General features: G+C 42.9%; 1 pseudogene; it reads right to left on the bottom strand.

Moving 5' to 3' along the window:
• Positions 1–4,929: 4,929 nt before the first annotated feature.
• On the bottom strand, positions 4,930–9,958 carry LOC114492109 (annotated as a pseudogene).
• Positions 9,959–10,427: the final 469 nt, after the last annotated feature.

Raw genomic sequence — 10,427 nt, forward strand, 5'->3', positions numbered from 1 at the left:
TCTTTCTCTTGGATTATTTCCTCAGGATAAATTACCAGAAACAGAATTTACTATGTCAAAGATGTTAGCATTATTTTTATTGTGGATACAGAACATCTTATTGTTTTGCCAGAGAGTTGATCAATAGTAAATATATACATATATACAGACATATATGTCTGTACAGACATATATACACACATATATATTAGCTTTGGAATAAGTTGTATTGGTTTGTCTTGGGTCTTATATTTCAATTCATATTGTTTTAATAATTTCTGCATCAGAACTTCCTGAGGTCTATACAATTCACTTCCTGATCTCCACGTAAGTAAAGAATTATATATTTGGCTGGTTCTGTGTTAGCTCCTAAAAATTATCCCGTTGTCTCGTAACCATGAAACACAGCAAACATAAAATTCTCCTTAGCTTTGATCAAGACAAAGTGCCAGTCATCTGAAACTACTTTTGACAGAGTGGATGTACAATAGGAAGTGAACTAGTAAACTGGGTCATGACACTGGAGAAAAAGAAAAAAGAAAAAGTTCACTGATCAAAAAGCCGTCACAGCCACTAAGATTAAACATCTCCAGACATGACACTGGACACCTTTTTGGAAAGATTAGCCTTGCGGAAAGTATAGTTGTATATTCCCTTAGAATGTCTGAGAAGTCCTCCAGCTCAGAATAGTCAGGAAGCCGTGAAAATGCCACTTTCCCTCTGAATCCACAACAACCTGTAAAAGCCCTGTTCTTGGCAATTTATTACATCCAGTCTGAGCCATTAACATGCAGCTTTACACACTGCTTGGAGCTTGACACTGGTTGAACTTGTTTTTCTGGTCCCCTGGGGCAAGAACGAGCAATAGCCAACCGTAATTTCCCATTGTAAAATGTCCTTTCCTCTCCCAAACTTCGCCCCCAACCACCATGCCATACCTGAGCTCATATTCAGAAGAGGAATATGAAAGGGGATTGGACACAGCTCAGCAGCCGACACTTACCAGTCGAACAATGAGGCCACTGGTCACGGACAGTTGACCACCAATGACCAGACAGAGACCAACAAGCAATTTTGCACAGACCTCTGAGCAACTGTGAAGGGGAAATGACTTGGGGCTGAGTTAAGCTTGAATCAAGTAGCTTGTTTAGGCATCTCAGACTGCCATCATTCTCACACCTGTGCCCACTGAGGGTTCCTGGGCACTCCTATGCATCCGCATTCAAGCTTTCCCCTTCAGCCCGTTAGAAATGCCACGGGGCAAAAAGTAAATGTCGTTCAGGTCGTGCCACGCAAACTGTCAGCCACAGAGGCATCACATCTGCAGCAGCCCATACTAGGAAACTTTGTGGGACAGGCATCCGTCCACAGAATCCCTTTCCTTCCTACAGGTTTAGGAAGAAGTGGTCTTTGGTCTTCCAGCTCTGGTCTCTGCTTTGATGATGCGGGACGAGGGAAGTCCGTGGAGGACTGGAGAGAAGAGGGAACTGAAGAGACAGGAAAGGAAGGGAGAAGAAAGGGGCTGGGCCAGCTGGGTGCGGGCATTTGGCTTGTTTGTTGGCTTGGGGGGTATTTTGTGTTCGGAGTTTTCGTTTGTTTTCTTGGTTAGAAATTGAGAGTCAGGGAGAGAGATGGGCAAGGGCTCCTTTCTGCAAAGAGCACCCTAAGAGTAGTCGGAATGGGAAGGCAAGATTTTGAAGATATTTAGCTTAAATTAAGGGCATAATTTCCTGTGTCTTTTTGCAGTTGCTCTAGACATAGTTTAAAAATGAAGTTGCGGGGGAAGGTGGTACAAGGGGACTACATGGAAATAGAAAAAAATATAATAAAGATTACATTTAAAAAATTAAGTTGCTATCAGTTATACTTTCTGTTGAATAACTGTTTCTTTAAATCCGACATGAGGACCCAGTTACAATCAAGTTATTCTTGAGACCAGTAGGGAAGAAACAAACCTCAGATAGGATCCTATTGTCATGACTGATGAAAGCGCCCTTCAGTCCAGAGACCCATTTTGGCCAACATTGCCCACTCGCATCCATTCCTGTCTCCTGATAAGAACCGTACCTACATTATTGCTATCCCTTGATGTACTTGAAAGATACAGTTATGCCAGACTGACGCTGACCATATCATTACACTGATAAAAGTGTTCAATCAACCAGATGTCTGCCTTTGAATAAACAGAAGATCTAGATGATTAACTGGAATTTTCTTTTCATCTGGACATTTGCTGTGAGGGAAAGATAATCACCGACATTTCAAGAGTCAAAACCCTTGTAGGTTTGATGCAAGGCATGCTGGCACCTCAGCAGGGAAATATGCTAAAAATAAGGGAACTAAGTAAGCTAGATGATGGAATGTGTCCCTTGAGGGACAGAATGGCCTCCAGGCCAAATCCCAGTGTTCAAGAAGCACAGGGAGCTGAGACCCAGTGTCTATCTAGGGTACTTGACACCCCCATGAATTGTTTTTAGCACCTTCCCTCTTCTCCAAACAACACAATTATTTTTAGTAGTAATTATACAATAAATCTAACAATAACAATGACCAGAAAAAGAAACGAAGACAGGAAAAATGTTCTTTTATTTATCCCTGCAAAAATAGAAAGTAATAAAGTACAATAAATTGTATAAAAGAGAAAAATTAATGTGTTAATAGTTTCTAGTATATTTCACCCTCTAATATCAATGCAGTCTTTAAAAAAACTCATGTTCATATTGACCTATTACAGTAATGAATCTTGAAGTTTGCACTATTTCACTGTTAAAATTTTAAACACAAATAAAAAACTCCAAGTGCTTCTTCATGTTTACAATCACTATGCCATCATTTTAACTTTGAACCTACTGTTTAAATGTGGGAATATGTGGTACCACGGGGTTGGAGACATCAACCTGTGCCCTGAGGGAGCGCAGAGGATTGGGGAACCAACCTTGGGTCTGATTCCGACTGTGCCGGGGGCCAACTGTGTAACTAGGAGTCCCCAGAATCAAATTCCATTCTTGTGGAATGTATACTAAAGGACAATAATAAAATGTATGTTACAATTGTATTAAATTAAAACGTGTGTTAAAGGACAGTAATAAAAATGTGCTCATTTGACACTTACATAAGATTATTAAAAGTCTGTTGTTTAGAGCTTACTTTTTGCACCGTGGGGGAATTGTTCCCACTGTCCTGCCCTTAAATGGCAACTGCGCACGCTCCTTCTGGGCCAGTGTTGTTTACTTTGATGACAGAAGCACAGCTTCAGAAACCTCTGGGCTGTTTCAGGATGGGGGGGAACGGGGGCCTAAACCAGAAAGTGGACGTGTCTATGGGAACTGGGAAGGCAGCAGCTCAGCAGGCACTCAAGAGTGACTCCACTCCTTTCCTGCTCACAAGAAGTGAATGTTTATATGAAAAGATGAACATCATCACTAATCATCAGAGAAGGGCTAATGGAAAACACAGTGAGACAGCACCTCACACCAGTCAGAATGGCTATCGTTAACACATCAACAAACAAGTGCTGGCGAGGATGTGAAGAAAAGGGGACCCTCATGCACTGTTGGTGGGAATGCAGACTGGTACAGTTACTGTGGCAAACAGTATGGAGTTGCCTCAAAAAATTAAAAATAGAACTGCCTTATGACCCAGTGATTTCACTTCTGGGTGTATATCCAAAGAAACCCAAAACAGTAATTCAAAAGAATGTATATGCTCCTATGTTCACAGCAGCATTATTTATAATAGCCAAGATATGAAGGCAACCCAGGTGCCCATCAACAGAGAAGTGGACTAAGTGGGGAAGGGGATGAAGGGAGAGGGGGAAGAGTCAAATCAAGGAATATGTATAAAGACCCATGGACAAGGACAAGGGAGGGGGGGATTCAATATGGGAGAGGAAGGGTGGGTAGGGCAGGGGAGAGTAATGGGAGAAAATGGCAACAATTATAATTGAACAATAAAAAAATTTTTTAAATAAAGAAAAAAAGTGGTGGCACCTATATACAATGGAATTCAGCCATAAAAAAGAATAAGAGCTTACCATTTGCAACAGCATGGATAACCTTAGAGAGCACTATGCCGAGTGAAATAAGTCAGTCAGAAAAGGCGAGTACCATATGCTTTCACTTACATGTGGGGTCTAAAGAACAAAGTAAACAAACAAACAAAATTGACACAGACTCACAGACACAGAGAACAGACTGATGGCTACCAGAGGAGGGGAGGGTTGGGGAACTGGGTGGAAAAAATGAAGGGATTAAGAAATACCAATCAGCCATTATAAATAGTCATGGGGATATGACTAACTCATAGCATAGATAGTATAGTCAGTAATATTGTAATAACTGTGTATGGTGCCGGGGGTGATGGAAATATTGGGGGAACACTCTGTGAAGTGCTTATCTAACTTCTATATTAGACACCTGCAACTAAAACAAAATAATATCAAGTGTAAACAGTAATTAAAGATAACATTTAAAAGAAAAAGTATAGGATGTTTCCTTTTCTGCCAGGTTCAGTCTAGACAGCTCAGGACTAAGTGGGTGGGGTGGGTATCTAGGGAGAATTCTTTTTCTTTTTTTAAATATATATAATTTTACTAGAATTTAAAAAACCCAAAATCCAACATCTTAAAAAACCCAAAATTTACTATTGATACTAATTCCTATGACTTTGCTGTGCTACTATACACAAATCAAGAAATTAAAGAAGCCATTAAATATTTAGAGACATTTAACATCTGAAGCCTTAAAATCTAACTGCATGTAGTGGCACCTCAGAAAGCTACAACCTGCATTTTGAAAAAACTATTTTCTCTACAAAGAATCTTATCAGCTTCACAAAAATCTGCACAGTTTTTATACCAAAGCTAATACTGAGCTGCACTTGAATTCACACTCATAGCAAAACCATTGCCTGAGCGCATACACTCCACACGCATCCTTACAGGAGAGCCTTTCAGTCTTCGTCCTCATTCTCTCCCTGCTCCTCACCGCCTGGCTCGTTCTCGGCCTTGGAGCCTGTTGGCCCGCAGGCCCTGCTTTCCCACTTCACTCTCGCTTCTCTCGCCCTTGGCACGGCACGCAGCAACATCCTTTTCCTACTTCTCCTTTAGCTTAGCTGCTTTTGTTCATGCGGTTACTTATCTTTGGCTGGTTATTCAGGCCAAACTTCACCCCATTTTTGCAATATCCCCAATGGATAAACCAGGGTGTTTACTTTTGACGTGTGGGCAGTGTCCAGAGCCAGAGAGGACAAAGGCAGATGGAGGCTTTTTAGGAGCACCAACATCTTTCTTCTTTCTTATCACCATTGGCAGGAATGTAATTTTTCATCCCCCTGTCATAGCAAGCTTTGTCACTCTTTGCCATGTCTTTGAACTTTCACTTGTCCTTTGCAGACACAGTCTTCCATCTCTCCAAATGTTTCCTGGGGAGTTCAGAGAATCTGATGGAAGAGCCTGGGTGTTTCTCCTTGTGCTCTTCCCAGCAGGTTCACATGAGGAAGGCACCCGAGGACATCTTGCCCTTTGGCTTGTTGGGGTCTCCTTTACCCGCGGTGACAGGCAGTGTCAACCTGGTGATAGGTTTTCTCAGAATCCCACTAGACCCCACAGAGAGGCTTCCTCGCTGGGCTCCGACATGGACTGGTTTACCACTGGGAAAGTCCTTTGATCTGAAGCCCTTGGAAAGGTCCTTCAGGAGGGTTTTATTAATATCAGATGATGTCAAAGTTCTTCCAACCCAGCAAGTATGTCCACATTATCATTCTAAAGTTGTGGTTATTTATAAAGGGAATGTTAATTTTGGGAGGTTCTTTTCTGCCTTTTTCATGGACAAATTGAAGACGTGAAAGGGATAAATAAAAAGATGCTATGGTGAACCAATCTTCTGGCTGCTTTTCCTTGGGTTTCTGATATGGCCACTTTTGAAAAGCTTTCATGGATTTCCTAAGTTATTGTGTGACTGCAGTGCTTCAAAACTCTCCTGCTCAGCAGGTTCCTGAGCAAACCTTGAATTTTTATTATTATAACCACCATTTATTGGGCACTAACTATGTTCTAGGCATTGTGTTAAGCTATGGCTATAAAAGTAATAATAATAATTGGCCTTCTCTGTGCAGATTTACAAAGAGATAGGTCCCCCATTACAAATAAGAACAGACAGAAAATAGCTTAAAGGAATTAGTCATCATCCCAGCTGATAGATATAATCACACCATACTATGTCAGAGTCAGGAAATACCACACGTTAAGAAGATTACAAAGGACGAAGATGACTATAATTACTTACATTTAGTATAATTGAATGGCATAATTTATTTTCATTACTTAAGTTCCTGGCTTAGGAATGGGATGTTATTAGAATCAGGAATGACCTATTGACTCCACTTCACTCTTCGCCAGGCAAAGATTACTGGGGAGCAAGGGGGCGTGACAGTCGATGTGGCAAATGAGGGTCTCCTGCCCATCCACTCCCCTCCCGCTGAGAATTCCACGACAAATGAAAGCTCTGACATTGTAAACTACAACAGGACGAAACTTTGACTTCTCTGAGGTGTGGAGAATTCTAGGAAACAACTAGAAAAGCTATCATTTGTGTGATGATGCGCTTAAGCAGGGCTGTGCATCAGGAAGAACTTGGAACCCAGCAACAAATCTGAATTTGAGTTGTTGTTCAGGCCTAACTGGTTTGGGACCTTAGCAAGGTCACGGCCTCACAGATTCCTATCTGTGACACAGCGATAAGGACACCGTCCTGATTACCTGGCAGGTCACTTGGGAGGATTACGTGAGATGATGCATGTGAGTGGTAGGCCATGGGGCCCACAAAAGGAAGAAGCCCTCACCCATAAATGTGCTCTACCTTCCATCCCAAGTGCATGCGCACAGCGACAGACAGTTTTCCTGAGCAATAGAAACAATTAAATTCAAAATACACTGTATTATAACAATTATTTCAAGCAATGAAATCTTCTTTTTTTTTAATTGTCTTTCATGAGAAATGGTTTAGTCATTTTGCTGTCACACAATCTGCTTTTAATCTTGCTAAGAAACTCCACTGGGCCAAATGCAGAACCTCAAAATTGGACAAGCAGTGGGAGGCTGGCCCAGACTCTCACATCATTTTAGTTCCACAGAGGACTGTGAGAATGACGCATTCAGGGTAGAGGGGGTGGGAGGGAAGGAGAGTGAGGGGGAACAGGAGGGGATTCCAGCTCTGCGAAAACATCCCTGGCCAGGACAGAAAGCCTTGTGGCCTTGGATTCCAGAAAGGCATTGATTCCGTGTCAGCTGGAGCCCACGACTAACTCCGCCCTCAGCTCTATTGCTCTTTGATGGGGGGCCAGCGGGAAAGCCCACCCTTTGGGCCATAGGACTCTGTGACTTTTGCGGCAGCCCATGGCCTGGAGAGCAGTGTCAACATCAAAGGAACGTGTTTACTTAGGTTGTGGCAAAGCTCGCTATGCCACAGAGTAGATATTTGCTTAAGCCTCAAAGCTTATTAGATAGATTAGGAGGCAATTTGCTCGCCCCATCAGCCACTAGGCTGTCACCGTTTTGGTGTCTGTGTGTCTTAGTGTCTTCCGTCCATTCATTTGTTTGTGTGGCTGGAGGGGGCGGGGTTGTAGAGCATATGTGTGTGGGGGGGGGGTCTCTCAATCAATTATTTAAGAATAGGTCATTTCAAATAATCTACTTTTAATATAAAAACAAATCTTTATTTGGAGGGAATAGGCCATTAGCTAAATCGTATTTCTTGTTCTACCATACCTCTGCTTGTGAGATTTTCAGCCACATTCACATTTTCTGATCTCCATTTTGCTTTGATTCCCTAAAACATTAGCCTGCCTGGAAATATATTTTAAACAAGGGGAAATATATATTAAGTCGGGAGGTCACTGGATTTTGCTTATTTCTGATTATTCATCCAATACTACATGCTCAACACAGGTGTCCTGGGAGTTGAACAGAGGTAGGCACAGGCTTGGAATAACACCCTGGTTTCCCCCAAACTTCTCACCTTCCTCCTCAGGGGGCAAGAAGGAGTCTGCTAACCTAGCAGTGACATGAGTGAGCCCAGTGCCCAAAGGCCACAAAGGCCGGAGTTATCATTACAACCATTTTTGGAGTCCTACTGAAAAGCTAGACACTTTAAAGAGAAACACAGCATCAGTAAGGCAGCAGGTGGCCTGTGTTTGAATCCTGTTCTTGCTGCTTGCCAGCCGTTACCCTCGGGCAAGTTCTTAGTCACTCAGCACCTCAAGCTCTCCATCTGCAAACTGGGCCTAATAATGTTGTGAGGAGTCACTGATTTAACACATGGAAAGCAATTAAAATAGCACCTAGGGTATAATAAATGGTCAATAAACATTATTACTATTATTATTATTATTAGAAAAATACACTACTTAATTATTTTTTAAAAAATCTTTCCCCTCCTAATCTTTTCAACCAAGGGGACTATTGAAAACGAAAGTCCGCACAAAAACCTGACACAGATGTTTACAGCAGCTTTATCTATCATTGCCAAAACTCGGGAGCAACCACGTCGTCCCTCAGTAGGTGAATGGATAAGTAAGCCATGATACATACAGATAATGGAACACCAGTTGGGACTTTAGTGAGCTACCCAGCCATGAAAAGTTGTGGAGAACACTGGAATGCAGATGACTACGTGAGAAAGTCTATATACTATGCTATTCTAACTATACGGCATTCTGGGACCAGCAAAACCATGGAAACAGTAAAAAAGATTAATGGTTGCCAGGGTTAGGTGGGAGAGAAGGATGAAGAGGCAGAGCACAGAGGACTTTTAGGGTAGTGAAAATACTCCGTGTGATATAATAATGGTGGATACACATAATTCATCCGAACCCATAGAGAGGACAACACAAAGAAGGAACCCCAACAAAAATCAGGGCCTCTGGACAGGATGCCGCGTGCACGCAGGCTCCTCACCTGTAACAAACGTGCCACTCTGCCGCAGGAATGCTGAAGACAGGGAGCGGCTACGCGTGTGTGCACGACAGGAAAATCCCTTTAGCTTCATCTCAATTTTGCTGTGAGCCTAAAATTGTTTTTCTTTTTACTAAGGTCTTTTTTAAAAAACAAAATCTGGGCTTATCCCCACTCTCCCGTAGGGTCTGTGCATGTTCCCACACAAACCACTCCCAAGAAAGCCTCTGTAGCAGAAATGTGAGCAGTGTTTCTTAGCATTTATTTTTAAATCCTCACCCAAGGATGTGTTCTTTTTGATTTTAGAGAGAGAGGAAGCGGGGAGAGAGAGAGAAAGAGAGAGAAACATCAATCAGTTGCCTCCCATACACACACAGACTGGGAATCAAACCCGCAACTGAGGTATGTGCTCTGATGGGGGATCGAATCTACAACCCCGTGGTGCACAGGACAGCACTCCGACCAACTGAGTCACCCAGCCAGGGCAGCGTTTCTTAGCATTTTGAGGAACATGTAGGTGTTTAAAGCAATGGACCCATTCTCCAGAAAGATTATACATCACAAATTTGCATAAAATTTTGGAAAACTATGCATCTACCACTCCCACAGATGCTCTTGGACTCCCAGAGCGCCACAGGACCTGAACTAGAGGCGGGAATCAGAGTTGGGGATGTATAGTATTTCCTTCCCTGGGAGAATAGGAAACTAGCTCCTGCCTGTACTCCAAAGTCTGTCAGCCCATACTTGGCTGATTCTTTCTAGAAACCAACAATGAAAGAACCCAGTTCACAGCAGCATTGGATATGGTGGCCCCCAAGTTTTGGGCAGAGCACCACTGCAATGACCTAACCTGCACAGGTCATGTCTCCGATCCTTCTCGGGGCTGCTGCTGAGGGGAGAGAGCCTCGAGCATGGCCCGCCCGCCCGCCCACCCGCCCGCCACAGAAGGCCGAAGCTACAGTCCTTGGAATCTTCCACTTTCACACTATTAATCAAGCTCTTATGAAACACATACTCTGTCTTCAGCATGCAACCATGGGCATCTCCCAAAAATGTGTAAGACTCAGTTCCCAATCTCAGAGAGATTAAAATCTCCTGGGGGGCTACAACATAAATCCATATAATTTTAAGTGAGGGAGAGAAAGAGGAGCCATGTGGTCAGAGGCTCATCATGCTGTAAGTCCAGAATATTTTATAAAGGCCAGTTGCTGTTTGAGCCGAGGGCCCATAGAACATAAAAGGCTTCCAGGAAAAGGTGGAGAACTACTGTTCTCTTCAAAGCACACTCTCTTCTACCCACCCCCACCTCATTAATCCACTAGAATCCACCTCTCAAATATTGTCCTGGCAACCATTTACTGATTAACACCAACAAGCCAAACAGGCTAACATGAACGCTGCCGCCGGAACTCACGCCTCTGGCTCAGGCTGCTTTTACACCATCACGGAGTTTTAAGGTCCGAAGAGACTATGGAGGTCACCTAGTCGACACTCTCTT

This window comes from Phyllostomus discolor, chromosome 3, assembly GCF_004126475.2.
Source record: "Phyllostomus discolor isolate MPI-MPIP mPhyDis1 chromosome 3, mPhyDis1.pri.v3, whole genome shotgun sequence".
Classification (NCBI taxonomy): Eukaryota; Metazoa; Chordata; class Mammalia; order Chiroptera; family Phyllostomidae; genus Phyllostomus; species Phyllostomus discolor.